Below are 19229 nucleotides of genomic sequence, written 5' to 3'. Positions count from 1 at the left end.
CAGGTGATGATCCAGAACTATACATATATAAAACTGCCTCATAAGCCTGGTAGGGGAGACTGGAGTATCCTTCCCATTCCATGCTCTCCTACTCTGGTGGCGGTATGAGTAGGGGTACATGTCACCCATTACTATCAGCACTGTGAGGCCATTTATGGTGTGGAAAGTGAAGGACACCATCAGGTACCTAGCTTATGCGTACATTAGTATATCTGTGGGTTGGTCAGTCGTCCTCATTTTTTCAGAAACTTTAGCCCTTAGAATACTGATTCATAAAACTCATTCTAAAATAGAAAGAAACAAACCACTAACTGCTCCGTCTTAAGGCACTCCCTATCTGGACCAGCTGTGAAGCCCCTCTGGCATTGATAAAGATGCACATTTAATAAGATAAGTACAAAATAAAACATTGCAGAAGAGGTAGTTGTATTGGTTCCATATGCTTCTCTTATTATTTTACTAAGAGAATGAAAGTATGAGAAGAAAAACATTCAAAGTTCCAGACATGTTAGATGTGTTTAACTAGCACAAAAGCATGTACTTGAAAGATGCATCTATACATGCACACATACATGCATATATTAGTCAGTGTAAGAATTTAAATTGATGTTGAGATTAGCAGATAACATAAAACAACCTTATGTAATGACAGAGGATGACTTATTTGGAACAATGTGCTCAGCAAGAGTGTGAGAAGTGTTGTACATCCAGTCAAATAAGAATGTCTGGAAGACAGGCATATTGAGGGTCGCACATACAGTATTGTTGTTAAGCTCAACAGTGTCAGCTGTAGAACACTGGGATCAAAAAAAGATGGGCAGATTTCTTTGCTTGTCCTAAAAACTGTATTGCCCTTAAAGCACTAGATATAAGAAAAGTCAGGTGAGGCTATACATTACGTCTGCTATCTGCAAATCATCGACTCAGGGGCTGCCTATGATGCATGCCTAAAGGGCAAAACTGCAACCCGCAGAAGAACCTTTCTGCTTTTACAGAAGTATAGAAACACAGTAAACATTTACCGAAAGCTCTAATTATTGTTTTCAATTTTTATACTGTTATTTTTTTCACTGTGTATGTCCTTGAAGGAAAGAAACACAGTCATTATGTGGGCAAATTAGTATGCTTTATAAATTCATAAGCTTTGAGGTAGTCACTGGGTTTTAAAAAACATTTGTTTTAACCAGTTGTGTTGTTGCTGGAGATCCTATGAGGTTTCTGTATTAAAAATGCATCTGGAGCACTGAAGCTGCACATCATGACTGAAGCTGCACATCATGACTGGAGCTGCACATCATGACTGAAGCTGCACATCATGACTGGAGCTGCACATCATGACTGAAGCTGCACATCATGACTGGAGCTGCACATCATGACTGAAGCTGCACATCATGACTGGAGCTGCACATCATGACTTAAGCTGCACATCATGACTGGAGCTGCACATCATGACTGGAGCTGCACATCATGACTGGAGCTGCACATCATGACTGAAGCTGCACATCATGACTGGAGCTGCACATCATGACTGAAGCTGCACATCATGACTGGAGCTGCACATCATGACTGAAGCTGCACATCATGACTGGAGCTGCACATCATGACTTAAGCTGCACATCATGACTGGAGCTGCACATCATGACTGGAGCTGCACATCATGACTGAAGCTGCACATCATGACTTAAGCTGCACATCATCACTGAAGCTGCACATCATCACTGGAGCTGCACATCATGACAAAAGAGACCAACAGGAAGTAGTAAAGAAAAGAACAATATGAGCTCAATGTTGTCTTCTATCTGAAAGGCATGATAAGGCAGAAAGTATAGAGCTGCTAACACTGATCACCCTGGGGCAATGGGCAAAGCACTATATGAGTGAGCCATGATAAAAGGTTAGAGGGAGAAAGCTGGTAATAAACCATATAAGTAATGTAGCACTAAAAAAATGTAAATGTATGTAACATTTTGATTTTTGCACGTCAAAGTACCTTGTATGAAGCCCTCCTGTATATACCCCCCCCCCCCGTGCAGGAGAGAATATACTATGATTATTTGCTGGGTTTACTATCACATACTCAAATCTACTCCATTCGTGTGTTAAGATGTCCGAATCACATGTTCGGAAATCTCAACACCGAACACAAAAAATGTCGAAGGCAGCATTTTAGTAAAGTCGAAATTTTGAAAATATCGACTTTACTGAAATGTTGCACTTCTGCTCAGCATTAACAAACACTTTTGCAAGGGGGCAAGCCAACCTGCACCCCCCCCATGTGGGGGGCTGCGCCACCCACACCCCCCCTACTTATATATACAAACTCCAAGATCGCACTACAGTGAGGGAAAGGGTACATTTCCCAATCTCCACTATAGTGCGATCTGCAGCACAATGTTGAACCTTACAACAGCAAATGCTCACTATTGTAAGGTTCGACATTGTGGTATTTGTAATTTCAGTTCTGCCAAGTTTCGCACAAATGTCAATCGCACGAAATGCGATCAGCAAAGTGATTGTAAGCCTATTTGCTGTGTTGCTGCCATGGTGACCCTGTTCATTGAGAAGCATATAGAGCATTCTGCTCTGGTGAACATATTAAATGAATAAGAAATCACTTGAAATTCTACCAATTCTGCAAATATGTTGACTTGGATATGTCACAGATCATCATTCTTAGACATAGCAACAGCAGTTACTGTACACCGCTATTGTTCAGACAATCAAATCTGACTTTTAAAATAACAATGGGATCCAAAATGGAGGCTTCCACACACACTTTTGCAGACCATGACCATTAATTAAAAAAAAGATCAGCATATATCTTTACCATTGTCTATCACGTATGAATCCCCAATTAAACTTTACTAAAAATGAATTACTCGGTTCGTTACACCACTAGTGTATACCCTTAGGTTGCTGCCACCAGCAATGTATGTGAGTTACTACTTGCTTTTCTAGTACAGCAGTAGTTGATTGTCAACAGATTAATCGATTCATAGAGTTTACAAGAGAGTGCCAGTGCATGGGCCATAGTAATCACCTTGCCAGTACCCACCTTATAGGTCACTCCTGCTGCCAGGAAATCAAAACAAGTCAGGTCCTAGATGAATTAGCAACACTTTCTTTAAAGGAAGTAAGGGTATTGTTCTGCTCTGTTGTATATATAATGGAAAATTATCCCAAAGATGGAAGAAGCACTCATTAATAAATTTGTCTCTCCAGCATTTCTTTATTTATTTACTCATATCATTTTTAGCCTTGTGTCTGCTGACCATCAAGCCTCTAAGGGGCTATCATCCCTGAAGCCATAATGCTACTTTTTGCCCTTGTCTCTATCCCAGTAATGAGACCATCTTTCACTCATGAACCTAACCTTTACCCCCCCAGTGGTGGCATAAGCACTTGTATCAGTATGAGGACCTCCTACTCATCCATGCATATATGTTCTCCCACATTGCACTAAAAGTGACTGTCATCAGCTGCTTGGATGACCATGTCCACATCATCCTGAGTGAACACTCCACTGCATGACAAACTTTAGCTCTCGATTTGAGCCCTGTCATTGGAGCTGAGACACAAGCCAGGCAAGAACCACTGTCAACCCCCATAGGCATTCCCATCCTTCCATCCTCTCTCCCTGTAGGAGGCAGGCACAAGCTGTATCTAAGCAGGCAGGGTTTTATCCCTGTAGGAGACTGGCACAAGCTGTATCTTAGGGTTTTATTACTGTAGGAGACCCGCGTATGCTGTATCTAAGCAGTCAGGGTTTTATCCCTGGAGGAGACTGGCACAAGCTGTGTTTAAGTAGTCAGGGTTTTATCCCTAAAGGAGACTGGAACAAGCTGTGTCTAAATAGTCATGGTTTTATCCCTGTAGGAGACTGGCACAAGCTGTGTCTAAGTAGTCAGGGTTTTATCCCTGTAGGAGTCTGTCGCAAGCTGTGTCTAAGTAGTCAGGGTTTTATCCCTGTAGGAGACTGGTGCAAGCTCTGTCAAAGTAGTCAGGGTTTTATCCCTGTAAGAGACTGCCACAAGCTGTATCTAAGTAGGCAGGGTTTTATTACTGTAGGAGACTGGCATAAACTGTATCTTAGTCAGGTTTTTACTCATGTAGGAGTCTGGCACAAGCTGTACCTTAGGGTTTTATTACTGTAAGAGATTGGTGTAAGCTGCATCTAAGTAGTCAGGGTTTTATCCCTGTAGGAGACTGGCTCAAGCTGTGTCTAACTAGTCAGGGTTTTCTCCCTGTAGGAGAATGGCGCAAGCTGTATCTAAACAGGCAGGGTTTTATTACTCTAGGAGACTGGCATAAGCTGTATGTAAGTAGTCGGGGGTTTTATCCTTGTAGGACACTGGCACAAGCTGTATCTAAGTTTTTGCTTAATGGTGATTCAATTTCTTTGTTTGAGAATTTGTTGAGCCATCTGTTTTGTGGAGGTGCAGGACATTGTGGTAGGTTTTTCCTTAATAACACAAAATACTAGGCATATATCACCTCACAGGACTCCATAAGCAACAGAGTATAGGGATAAAGATTCAAGTCTTCCTTGCCAGCTGAGGTTCTTTAGTCCTGTGATCTTTTTTGCCAAAAACATTTGTCTAGGTGCATGATGTGATTTGGATAGATACATAGCGTAATGTCATTATATTTTGTAATTGGTGTGACCAGGGTAGTGAACAGGGAAATGATCATTTTTTTGACCTTGGTGAGATGCCTTTTGTTATTAACTGGGCTAGAGAGAAGGAGTTCCTGACTGATGTTGCTATGTGGTTGACAAAACATAGGGAGTTGTCTGTGAAGGTGCCAATATCTCTGACAACTTTATCAGTCTGGTATGGGGTGCTGTCTGTTCTCTAAGCTGCTGCTGAGATTTGTTTACCAAACACGACAATGCTACACTTCTTTGCATTGAATAAAAGCTGCTTGTAATACTCCATTGATTTGTATGGTTCAGCCCTTGTTCTAGTAACATCGTACTGGTTGCTGAGCAGGCCTTGCTTAACAAGAAGACATTGATCTAATATCAAACAGGTCGATCCATAACGACATGTAGGGCTGATGATCCTGGTGTCAGAGCTGTTTGGTCTGTGACATTTTCAAGGGCTTCCAGCTCCCCAGTTTTTTGCTCCTTGTCTTTAATGTGAGTTTTTCCCTTTTCTACCCATTTTCATTCTTTCTAATTGACTTTTTTTCAGTCTTTGATAAAAATGTTCTTTAGCCTTTTAAATCTATCTCTCCTTAATTTTGTATGGACTATGCTTTCCTTTGTATCATTATTACAACATCTTTTGCCACTAGAAGTGCACATGGCAAGCCAGTTCTCTTTGGTGAGCGGAGCATTAAATATCTGATTTATCTTCAGTCAGGTAACAGCGCTGAAAGGACATTAATGCACCAGAAGGTCTCTTGTTCAAATTTAGGTAGTGTAAAAAGTGCTATGTTAGCCTGTGCTGCACTTGTGACAGTTTTAATTTTTTCAAGTGGAGTTTTTTTCAGCTTTTATCTTGGACCTCTGAGCACTGCTGCTGCTTCAAGTCAAATTGTATGCTCTCTTCTCAACAGAAAATTATAATATTTGTGAAAAAGTATCACCCAGATTTAGTTTTGTTTGATTAAAAACAGTGAGTGTTTAAAGTAACGGGATATCGATACTACTTAAAAATAGAATGGTAGTGGAGAATCTGAATGCTTTGCACATTGAGGGCTGAAATATCATATTATATGTAAAAATGTCTAAGGGTTTTAAGTTCTAGAACTGCTCAGTGACATTCCAGAAGATGACTATTTCTTACTTGGGCTGGCACTCTATAATGCCTATTGGTGCAGCATTAGATGTTGTGTGCCACAACAAAATGATTTTATATACTGCATCTAAACTGGAAAACAGCCAGGCACAGAAGAAGAAGGGCTCCTGATAGTTTAAAAGTCAAGTTTATTCCACAAATTTGAAACACATAAATGCTCTCCACAAATAATGATTTTTGTCTATCTTGTGAACAAAAACTTATTCCAATGTAAAAACCACACCCAATTAATTCCTTTTATACCCTAATTAATAAAAAAAACATAAGTAAAAGTTCCCGTTTAATTTACCAAACATGTCAGTTAAAACATTCATTCTACCAAGCACCATATCCTAAGAAAATATTATATATATAATATATAATTTATATATATATATATATATATATATATATATATATATATATATATATATATGGGTCTACTTCTATTCGCTGACATCCCATTTCACTGAAACCCATTTCGCTGACAGCTCATTTCATAGACAAACTTTCAAGGTGAGGGGCTTCGCTCCCACCCCTCCCAATGTGGGGGGCTGTGCCCCCCACACCCCCCCAACTATATATTACAACTCCACAGTCGCACAACAGTGGGGAGGGGGGCAAATCCCAGGTTTTTTCCCTGATTACTTTTGTCTATGAAATGGGGCTGTCAGCAAAATGGGTTTCAGTGAAATGGGATGTCAGCGAATAGAAGTAGACCCATATATATATATATATATATATATATATATATATATATTACTCATTTACTTCTACTATTCAGTAAAAGCTAAAAAAAACTGTAAAAACTTAAAAAAGCAATTATTGAGAATGAAGAAATAACACCCCAAACCAGATATTTGAGCGCGCTTTCGTCTTTTATTGTGTAAATACTTCTTCAGAAAAACATAAGAAGATTTAAAAACTGTACTTTAAATACATAAAATAAAAAAAAAGATTTAACAATCAGCCTATGAGGCTGGTGGTAGTAATAAACCAGTAGGGTTAATAGTTCAATAGGGTTAATAGTGTCAAACAGTAGGTGTAACCTTCTGTGTGTAACACGACACTGTGAACTTTCTTTATTAGCAGCATGCAAAACCTGTTTGTTAACAAATAAATCCTTACTAGAAACCAAGAAGAAAAACCTTCTGTGTGTAACAAGACACTACGAACTTTCTTTATTAGCAGCATGTAAAACCTGTTAGTTAAAAAATAAATCCTTACTAGAAACCAAGAAGAAAATGTAGTCATAGATAGAGCCATTAAATATGGCACATTGGAACACACTTAAAAAATAGGTATAAAAAAGGTCATTTAAATTGACACATTGGAAAAGAAGAAATAATTATGTATCTAGACAATGAAACATAGGAAAAGTACCTAGACAATGAAACATAGGAAAAGTACAATTTATGAAATACTATGACACACATAAATGAAGTTCGAGCACTGGAGAAGTGCAAGATATGTCAAAAATAAAAAGGTATATATATATATATATATATATATATATATATATATATATATATATATATGTGGGTGTATATATATATATATATATATATATATATATATATATATATATATATATATATATATACATTCATGTGTGTGTGTGTATGTATACATATATAGTTTTATATATATATATATATATATATATATAGAGAGAGAGAGAGAGAGAGAGAGAGAGATATAAACCTTGCATCTTGTTTACACCAGTATACTCAAAGTTCACAAGTATGGCTGTTAAAAATTCCTTTTTTATACTGTGTGTAAAGATGAATTTTCAGTATTTTTATATTTATATAAATATTTAATATATTTTATTTTCATTTTTATTTTAAAATAGAAAAAAAAACTCAAAATTCCCCTTCACTCCCCCAAAACAGCCTTGTTTTGAATGGTTTGATTATTAAATGGGGTTTGATGCTGACTAATGGGTTTTTTCAATGTATTTTATTTACTTTTTAAAAAGTGGTGGGCTTTTGAAATTTTGGGAACCCCCAACAGATGGCGCAAAAGAAAAATGATGTGCATGTTTTAATAGTTTCATTTATTTTTTGAAGAGTACAAACAGGAATTTTTAATTACACATACTTATGGACTTTGAGTATACTGGTGTAACAAGATGTGAGGGTATATATATATATATATATATATATATATATATATATATATATATATATATATATATATATATATATATATATATATATATATACATATATATGATGTTTTCTTAGGATATGGTGCTTGGTAAAATGAATGTTTTAATTGACAAGTTTTGTAAATTAAATGGGAGTTTTTGTTAGTTTTTTTTATTAATTAGGGTATAAAAGGAAGTACTTGGATGTAGTTTCTTTACTTCCGAAGAAGTCTTTGTCCACAACAGAGAGGAAAGCACATTATTTGTGGAGAGCATTTATACATTTAAATTTGTGGAATACACTGGACTTTTAAACTATCAGGAGCCCTTCTTCTGTGCCTGGCTATTTTTCGTTGAGATATTGGTGAGTTGGGCACTGAACCTCGTTGGTGGTGTTGCATCTAAAATGGAACCAATGCTTCTGTCTGCATGAATACAGACTGTTATACTGGAGTATCTAAATCATTCCTTTTATGGCACGCACATTATAGTTCAATTTCAGCTGCACACACACTTGTCAAATACATTTGACATCTGCTGTCAATGGTATCTAACTTTGATCTAGGGTTATTTATATATGTATAGCATTTAATAAAATATGGTGCAGTTATTTTTTTACCAGAGTTCCAGTATGTTGCGGCCTTATGCTTTATAGATCTGCTTCAAGTGAATGCATATTTCATAAATGTTAACTTCATCTCAGGCAGTGACACTAAAAGAATATGATGATGAATACGATTAATGCATTATAGGCTGAATTATATTTTTTGAGATTCCTGCGCAGAAATGCTGATCAGGAAATAATCCACAAAATGCAAATGCTATCATTTACCAAGCTGTTAAGAAACAACATCTGGCAAGCAGGGGAAGAGTGTTCTGCCATTTGTTCTTTCTGAACCATCTGAATGCTCAAGGTAATATTTGTTTCTGTGCATTAATGCTGTTAGTCTCTCATTCTGGGGAGTATCAGGTAATAAACTTCTGAACCTAAAAAACTAATCCTAAATGCCATGGAGTTTTCTACATTGTTGTCTGACTTTTACTATGTTCAAAACTTTTAGACAAAAATCACATGCCACTGATGATTAATTTATGTTGAATTGAGAATCCTTCCCTAGTTTCAATATGGACTTAGGCAGGGCTATAGTTGTTTAATAGCTGTACTGTCTGTCACTAACCACATATGTATGGGAATGGGAAATAGTTTCTTGCAGAAGTGTTGTGTGTAAATGATAAAAGAACATGTGGTCCACAAGTGTTTCTTATCACAGCAATCTAAAATTCCCTTTGGATGAAAGTTGCTAAATTGGTTCTCGGACTACCTCAACATAAAACAAAACAGACTAGTAGTGATCAGTCTAATTCCATTATTAAAATTATGCTGCCAGGTGTTGTGCAGAGCTCTGTTTTTGTGTCCCCTACTTTTCCCATTCTACATTAATGACTCCTGCTCTCACTTCAGGGAATTTAATATCACTGTACATGCAGACACCTTGGAGCTTCATCTCTAGGTTAAATATGTCTGTTGCTTTTATTCATAACTCTGGATGGAGAGTTAAACAGGGAAGTGACATAAGAAAATATAAAAACAAAAAAAAAACAAAAAAAACAAAAAACTTTGCACATCTGTTAAAAACAAGAACAATATAAAAAGAAAAGTGCAGTAAATCAAAACAATGCATTTTGGAATTTATAAGATTTTGTACACACTCTTTTAATCCAAATTTCAGATATGCAATTGTTTGATGTGTTTCCTTTCTTAAGTATAGCATTATATCTAGTAGATAACCTGTAAAGTTCAAAGCTAGCTAAAACTAGTATACTTTGCCTAGATACTCCTAACACATAAGACCAAACTGGCTGTTGTAAGAAATGTTCTACTATATTGGCTACATAATGCTTTAGTATACATCCTTAACAACATACTCAGTAGTGGGTTACTGAATGTACAGTGCTGAAATCTCAAACTGTTGAAACATTAAAATGTTGACATCATGTATATCTTCTTACCTACATATATTGAGAGATGGACATGTCCTCCCCCTGCAAGACCCATGTCACCATTCAATTCCAAGTTTTGCTCACAACTTCCTATTTGAAGAAATCTAGTCAAAGCCTAAAATAATGACACAGGCCCAAAACTATGGGCAGATTTTAAGTATTCCTTCTATAAAGTTAGAAAGTTGCTGTAATAACAGGATTTGTGTTGGCATACATTTTCTGAAGGATATGAAGTCTGAAAGTCAAGTGTATGTCATTGTTCAGTGGCTTTAATTCTCAATGATTTTTACCATAAAATCACAGATTTTATGAGGAAAAGAATAAAAACATGAGACAAAAATATGGATATTCTGCAAAAAAAATAGGCAATTGTATGACCACTATTCAGTAAGTTTTCAGCCATTCCTTTTGGTGCTACTTTCAGTGGATTTCAAAACAATCAAAACATAGATTGCAAGTTTGTTTAAAATGACTGCGGACTTGTTTTAGTAGTAAGCCAAACCCAAGAGATCACTATTGCATTGCACTGGATTATTACCATTACTTGTTTGTTTGATAATTCATCAGCTGATTGACTTACTCATTAAAATGTCTATATTTGTTTTGCTAACCAGATTAACCCCATTCATTTTCTTATTTTCCCTGTCATACACTTCAAATACAGCCAAGTTAGCAGCTTTAGATAAACTTGCAGTTCAACTACTTTATTTTTTGAGAATTTATAACTCCTGTAAATAAATTAAATCATCCCTTGGAATATTCCAAGTCAGAGTAATTCAGGCAAAAGTGTAAAACAGTCAGGTTCCAGAAGCTGTGAATGATTCCTGTGACTCCAAGCACTACTATTTTATTTACGTAGGAGGTAAAAAAAAAACTTTCATTTATCCAGCCTGACTCCTATAAACAGAATTTCAAATGGATTCTGGAAACCAAAAGGCAAAGCAGTGAAATAAGATAATTTTAGTATGGCAGGCTCCAAGATGGCCATTGTGTGTTAAAACATGCCAAAATATAATAAGAAGAACTTATTTAGATGCAGTACAATAATTGGAGGTACAAAGATACAATGAAAAAGTACATTTTTGAGTTCCAAGGTAGAGTTTTCATTTAACAAGGTTACCCTTACTGGGCCAGGCTCACTTTCATAGCTGAGAGGAAAAAAATTACAAATTTGTGCGCACACTGTATGTTATACAATTAAGCAATAACCAATGACATGGTGTGGTATATTGAAGATTTACCCATGGTTGGCATGGTTTAATCACGAGGGCAAAGCCAGAGTGATTAAATAAAGCCAACTGTGGGTAAATTTCAATATACCACAACCACAGAGTCGGTTATTGCTATTATACAATGACATTATTTAAGAAAAAAAGTACTTACTTTTGTTAAGTAATGTCTTTGTATAACGGTGCATTACTGTTCTTCTGCCGGTGGTGGTATACTGCTTCCTTGTGTTGATGTACTGCGCATGCATATGGGACTTGCGTTCCTATGCATACCCAGTACATCAATGCTTTGAAGCGGAAGCAACAGAGAAAAGAAAGTCTCCATTGCTCCGTTTTTTTTTTTTTTATTATTATTTAAAAAAAAAAGGTTTTGGACACTTTATACCAACGGAAAAAAGCCCGGGCGACTGGACCAGTGTATTGTGGGATTTACAATGTGCACGCTGGCCAATCAGTGTTCACGTTTTGGAATATTAATGGGGGGGGTCATTGTATAATTACATATAAGTTACATATGTAACTAATTGTTACTAATCAGTGCATAGAGTTACTAACATAAGGGAAACAATATTGTTTTATACAAGTAAAACTCAACAGACTAAACACACTGAGAATATGTTCAGTACACAAATACAGTAGATGACGCATTTGTTGATTTGTCTGTTCAGCCTTATTCCTTTGACTCACTCTTTCCTTTACAGAAAGCAATCCATCCCATTGTCTAACCTTCTTAACATCAGTCCATCTTCCTATTCCCTTACAACTCAAAGTAATGCTAAACTTATCTCAGAGTTACCTGCAAGAGTGAGAAAAGCTTTCTTAAAGCATGGGACAGCATTATGAAATCACTTCCTTTAGACATAAGAAATAATATTGATCAAAAATGTTTAAGCCAGCTGTCAAGCTTATTAAAATGGCAAGCAAAGTGTGAATGCTTTAGACACCATGGTTAAACCACTGGCTGCTAGATCACTGGTGTAATAGGTTGTTTACATGTTTAAATAGGTACTATTTCTTCTTCATGTTGCTGCTCTCAGGTCATTTTAGTATACTGTACTGTAGTTGCTGTAACCTACTGTGAACATAGAACAAAGCAACGTAACCTTTCTCACTACCTCTGTAAGTTACATAGTAAAAATACACTGCTTTACCAATTTCCCCTTGATCTCTTATCCTTCCTTGTCTGATTTCCTGCAAACATATCCCTTTATATGAATTCCCTTTGTGTACATCTTCCTTTTGTGGCATTGTTAACTATTACTTCTATTTTCATCTTCTAGAACTTATGTTCTCAAGCCATAACTAAATGGACTTTGAATGCTTTATAGTTTGTGGGCATAATTGTTCTTGTAGGATTTGTTTGGATTTGTTTGGAAATTCATGCACTGACAATGGATGAGTGCACCTTTGCATTTCTGCATTGCACATATTAAAGTCATCCAGGTCACAGAAATGTGAAATTTGCTATTCAGTCAACAAACTTCTAGATGGTTCTCACCTTGGAGCCATGTCATCAGCTATCTTCAAACTGTTCCCCTTGCTTTTACCTATGTCCTTTTTAGAAAACTACTACCTTCTTGTGCTTGGAAATTTCAGGTATTTCAACAGAATTTATGAACAAGTTCCTGTCTTCCCTTCTTTTACTTAGGACACACACGCGCACACACACACACACACACACACATATATATATATATATATATATATATATATATATATATATATATATATATATATATATATACACCCATATACACATATGGCTCTGTCTTCCTTTCTATCTTCATATTTCACAGAACTGTCTCTCTTTACTTCCTGTTAGTTGTTTTCTCCTAGATGATATGCATCTTTTTTGTTTCATTGTTAGGATCGTGTTTCTGGAAGAGCAGTCACATTTTTGGATTGGGTTGCATTTAATGTCAGCAGAGAGGGTTGCCAAGATGGAAACATTAGTAGAAGTAAAACAGAGAACCAGGGAATGTTAACTTCAACAAATCAAAGTTGAGGGTAAAAAGAACAGAAATAGCAAAAGTTCTTGAACATGAAGTCTCTTAATCCTTATTTTTACCTATTATAAACGAAAGCGAGTCAAATAGCTAATTCTCTAGCAAAGTAGAAATGTTCTTCGGACAACACATTTAAATTGGTAACAATGTGTATTTTATCTAATAGTCTTTGTAGCTTATTAATTTGCTTTATGTGTGTATATGAAAAGAAGAATGATTTCTATTTATCGAAGCTAACCTTCTCTTAGCTATTTCAAAACTCATCATTTAAGTATGTAAACCCATCAGATATCTGAGTATATTCACCTCCAAGAGAGCTTAACTTCAAATGTAGGCATATCCCACTGAAGCTGGACTGATGGTTTGTTATAAATCCAGAACTCCGGGACTCATTTTAGTTCTAGTATAGCATGTGACATTAGTCATGCTGCAGGCAAGTAACTCCCTTGTAATGGTAAACAGTTATACTGTTTAACTGATATCCTGTTCTACTCACTTCATAAATTTGTTCATCTTTGCTGTAGTTTTCCCTTCCTAAAAGGGTCATTAGTCTATCTAGATCCCTTTCCTTTGGTACCATTCAGGCTGTCTTTAAGACATACTTCCGGTCTTTCAGTTCCATAGCAGCAAACAATGCCATCTCTTTCCATTCTAGAGCAGCAAACAATGCCCACTTTTCAGTTACAGAGCAGCAAACAATGCCCTCTCTGTCAGTTCCAGAGCAGCAAACAATGTCCTCTTAATCAATTCCAGAGCAGCAAACAATGTCCTCTCATTCAGTTCCAGAGCAGCAAACAATGTCCTCTCATTCAATTCCAGAGCAGCAAACAATGCCCTCTCATTCAGTTCCAGAGCAGCAATGTCCTCTCATTCAGTTCCAGAGCAGCAAACAATGGCCTCTCATTCAGTTCCAGAGCAGCAAACAATGTCCTCTCATTCAGTTCCAGAGCAGCAAACAATGTTCTCTCATTCAGTTCCAGAGCAGCAAACATTGTCCTCTCATTCAGTTCCAGAGCAGCAAACAAAGCCCTCTCATTCAGTTCCAGAGCAGCAAACATTGTCCTCTCATTCAGTTCCAGAGCAGCAAACAATGTCCTGTCATTCAGTTCCAGAGCAGCGAACAATGTCCTCTCATTCACTTCCGAGTAGTGAACAATGTCCTCTCATTCAGTTCCGAGTAGCGAACAATGTCCTCTCATTCAGTTCCGAGTAGCGAATAATGCCATCTCATTTAGTTCCAGAGCAGCAAACAATGTCCTCTCATTCAGTTCCAGAGCAGCAAACAATGTCCTGTCATTCAGTTCCAGAGCAGCGAACAATGTCCTCTCATTCAGTTTCGAGTATCGAACAATGTCCTCTCATTCAGTTCCAGAGCAGCAATGCCATCTCATTTAGTTCCAGAGCAGCAGACAATGTCCTCTCATTCAGTTCCAGAGTAGCGAACAATGTCCTCTCATTCAGTTCCAGAGCAGCAATGCCATCTCATTTAGTTCCAGAGCAGCAGGCAATGTCCTCTTATTCAGTTCCAGAGCAGCAAACATTGCTGTACTTTCCTCTTCATTTTTCCCTTCCAGGCAGTGAGGGCATCTTTTAGTCCAGACTAGTGTTATTATATACTTTTTTCTTCTTTTAAGAATTCAAAATTCTTAATGTGCCCAGCAAATAAATGGCAGTGTAAAAGCCAGCTTGTGTGTAGTAAAATGTGAAATCTGTATTAAGTCGTGCAAAGTTCCCATTCTTCTACAGGGTGTAATATGAAAATATTTTAATCATCTGTCACATGCTTTCCAAGCATACCTCTCAACCACTTATCACAAGAAATCTGAACAAATCCTGACAATAGGGACACATTTTAAATATTCCTCTTATAAACTTAGAAAGTTACTGGAATAACAGGATTTGTGTTAGCCTGCATTTTCTGAAGGATATGATGTCTGAAACTCAAATGCATGCCATTATTTAGTGACTTTAATCTTTAGATCATCCCAGTGATTTACCAAAAAACTCAGATTTTACGAGGAGCAGACCAAAAATATGAGGCAAAAATCCATACAGTTGAAAGGTATGTTTCCAAGAGAAATTAAAACTCACATTACAGCTGAACACAAGGGAGTTGCCAGTTCATTATGCACAGTAACACATCTCAAGTCAGAAAAGTTTAATATGTGCTCACCCAAGCAGGTGTTTCAGAAGATGGATTTTATTGTAGAATGTTCTGGTGCAATGATCACTTACCTGTGTACTGGCATACTACATTATATGTGTAGTACTGATCAGAGTATAAAAGATCTTCATAGTATCATGTTATAATAGGTGAACCGCATGCATACACGAGGTGCCAGAAATTATGTTTCTAAAGAGTTTGTTAGAAAAAAAGTGTTTTAATGTCAGTGTAAGTATGTTTTCCACTAATTATTGCAAACTTTGCTGAGGATGCCATATATCTTTTTATAGGCTCAATGCTTGTTGTTCATGTTTAAAATGGGATATTTTTGATCATCCTGTTACAAAAGCAATGTTTTCTGATTTGTTTTCCTGGTACAACAAATCCCAGTATCCACTGTAGTTGACATTACCAGAAATATAGTAGTGGAAAACTGAGTAGTCATCATTTTATATGGAGAGACAAGGAATCCCTCTATACAGGAAACCTTGCCATTTGCACTTCTGCACTTAATGTAATAAATTCTGAGGTCACTGAATGTGGAGGAAGGGACAAACTCCAATCTAACTCAATGGAAATGCATTTTGATCAAATGCAATTAGTAGAGTACATGGTCATTATGCAAATGATTGGCTCTTGTCCGGCAGAACCAGTATGAATTTCAGAACTTACTCATACTGTAACAAACATATCTGCTCAGAAACCATATTTTGATGTCACATGTTACAGGTTTTGAGATTTGAAGTTCATGCATTGAAAAGAAACTTCAAAGGTTAATAACACTTTGGGCTTTGAACTAATAAATATTTTTTTCTGGAGCTGTGAGAGATTCAGAAACAACTTATCCTTAGTGCCAGTGGGAACCCAAAATGAGGAACAAGGGAATTACCAAGTAAAACCAAAAGGAAAGCAAAGACTTCGTAGCTGAAATCCAACAACAGCTTTCATTGAAATAAAGTTGAGCGCTTTTGTCCTTGGTACAATTGATTTTATCAGAAAAAAACATGGCAACGATATTTATACATCACATTTGCTTGTGTTTGTTTGTGTCTTTCGGCTTTTCCGGTTAGGGGTCGCTACAGCGGAACTCCGGTCTGCTAATGATTGGCAGTTGATTAAATTGATTAATTAATTACCAATACAGAAAACATGCCGCAACCTCATTTCGAGCTATTGTCATAGTAACAGTCCACAGACCATGTTTCTAAGTCCAGAACATAATCAAACGTCATAAATTGAAATTCTTATTATACAACTACAGTGCTGTGGAAGTTAATGCACTCTGGGCCAATTTATGTTTGCAGGGCTTAACCTTTGTCCCTGTTAGGAGAGCAATAATTGATGATGCTTTGGTTCAATTTAAACTCTTTTTAAGAAAACTTAATTCTACATTTTATTTTTAAAAACAATAATAGGAATGAGGTATTGGTAAATCGAAACATAAAAAGGCCTAGTACTTTTAACCCTCCTTTTCACCATGTGGTCTCGCTATTTGAGAAATTATGTGAGATGGATTTCAGGAACTATATGAAATCTGCTTCTAGGCCACATGCTGAATATAATTAAAATGTAGATGAGAGGGACTTACTGAACGCAATTGTCAAGAACAAACAAGTCAGAATAATGAAACCTGATAAGGGTGGGGGCCTGATGGTTATGGACTCAAATGATTATGTCAAAAGATTACTTAATTTATTATACTCTGACACTTACGAGGAGGTCTCTATTAATGAAACTAATATTACAGGAATATTGGTTTGGCATTAGAAGAGATGTTATTGGAAGATCAGATTACCCTAGATGACTTCAACCTTTTGGTATTCTGTAACCCAAGGACCCCCACCATTTTTGGGATTCCTAAAATTCACAAAGGCCTGGTTGACCCTCCAATGCACCCAATTGTCAATGCTAAGACATCTAAGACTTTTTGTATGGCTAAATATATAGATTTTCACACTAAAAATATTTTTGAGAACAACCTCATTACAATCTATTGCTATCATAACAGTCCGCAGACCATATTTCTAAGCCCAGAACTTAATCAAATTTTATACATTTCTTAAGGACTCATGGGATTTTTTATCTAGGATCTCTAATGACTTATTTAGTGATGAGGTAAAATTTGTGACCATTGACATCAAAAATTTGTATTCGGTCATTCCACATGACACAGGAGCTGAATGGTTTTATGATTACTTATGGTTCAACACAGGTTTGGACAAGAAACTGGTTGACATCTTAAGGGTCCTCATGAGCATGGTTTTGGAAAATAATTTTCTGATTTATGAAAATCAACTATTTAGACAGAAAACTGGGGTAGCAATGTGGTTGGTATGTGCCCCCATGTTTGCTAATGCCATACTTTCTTATTGGGAGACCCATTACATATTGGACTCTGAGTTTGAATAGTTGCTATTTTTATGTATGCTTCCTTGATGATATGATCTTTTTGTGGAGGGACAGTGATGATAGATTGCAGGAGCTCTCTGATTACTTACAGGTTACAACTGAGTTCTTGAGGTTTATGATGGATGTGCAGTGTGACTCTGTTAATTTTTTTTAGATGTCACTATTAGAAAGAATTAAGAATAAAAGTGCTTTGAATCCACTATATATCATAAACTGACCTATTTGAACTACATTCTTAATTTTGGAAGTATGCAATGATGTCCCTCAGCTATACAAAAGGACCCTTACTTTAACTTTTAAAAGTTTTTTTTTATGAAATGAGGTCCATTATTCAAAGAAATTGGAGGATTTTCCAAATTGTACAGCAGTATTTAAAAGTAGTAGGAGAAGGGCCTACTATTGTGTATAAAAAAGATCTATATTTTAAAACTTTTTTGGAGAAGGTGGTCAGGGATGAGAAAGGGGGTAAGATGAAAAGATGTGGTCATTGTTCTCTGTGCTCCTATATCCTAGAGAGTGATTCCTTTTTTGTGGAAGAATACAGGGAGATTAGAGTGCACAAAACGTATCATTTTGGTAGCACAGGGGTCATGTACCTGGCCTTATGTGGGTCTTGCAATGCATTTTATATACAGCTTTAGGAAAAGGGTTTATCAGCACCTGTACAACATTAAGAAAAAAGAAGATGGTAATGGTTTATTTAAACATCTAGAACGGAACCCAGCCCATAGTTTTAAGTTTGCTGTAATCGACCAGGTAGATTGGGGCAGACAGGTGGGCCAGTTGATGATATCCTGGAATTTCAGAAGCTTAAGTGGCAGCTGAAAACTAATGCCACCACCTTCCCTGGTTTGACTGAAGCTGCTTCCATGTGCAGTATTTTAAAATTGAAAGCTGCATATTTTTTATTATAATTTCTTAAAGAAATTTTAATGAACAATTTTTCAGTAAATATTTATTTGACTATGTAAATAATATCTGTTTAGGAATTTTTTTATTTTTGTTAAATATAATTTTATGATTAGTACGAGTGTATTGAATTTTAATGTATGACATTTGATTAAGTTCTGGGCTTAGAAATATGGTCTGCGGACTGTTATGATGGCAGTAGATTGGAATGAGGTTGGGGCGTTTTTTTGTATTGGGGAGGTTTTGGTAATTATTAATCTATCAATCAATTTAGGTGATGTATACATATCATTGCCAAGAGCTGTTTTTTATTTTGATGAAATATGTTGTACCGAGGACAAAAGCGCTCAATTTTATTTCGATAAAAGCTGTTGGGGGAATTACCAAAGAGTGATTCTCTGAATCCTCCTCATCAGAATGATCTACCTGACATTAACACACCCAACACATACACACACACACACACACACACACACACACACACACACACACACACACACACACTGCCTTAAAACTACAGCTTTTTTTGTCATCATGTATATGACAAAGGCATCCTTCTCTCCTTTCCCCTCCCCC

General features: G+C 36.4%; 1 protein-coding gene across 10 annotated transcripts in view; it reads left to right on the top strand.

Annotated features, from left to right (window-relative positions):
• The window catches only part of TENM4 (teneurin transmembrane protein 4), a 4497462-nt gene that overhangs the window by 1875959 nt on the left and 2602274 nt on the right, over nt 1-19229 (top strand). The window lies entirely within an intron of this gene.

Source organism: Protopterus annectens, chromosome 5.part0 (assembly GCF_019279795.1).
Source record: "Protopterus annectens isolate FY-2018-M chromosome 5.part0, PAN1.0, whole genome shotgun sequence".
NCBI classification, from domain to species: Eukaryota; Metazoa; Chordata; order Ceratodontiformes; family Protopteridae; genus Protopterus; species Protopterus annectens.
The sequence above is the reverse complement of the archived record's forward strand: the minus strand, read 5'-3'. Positions and strand labels throughout refer to the sequence as shown.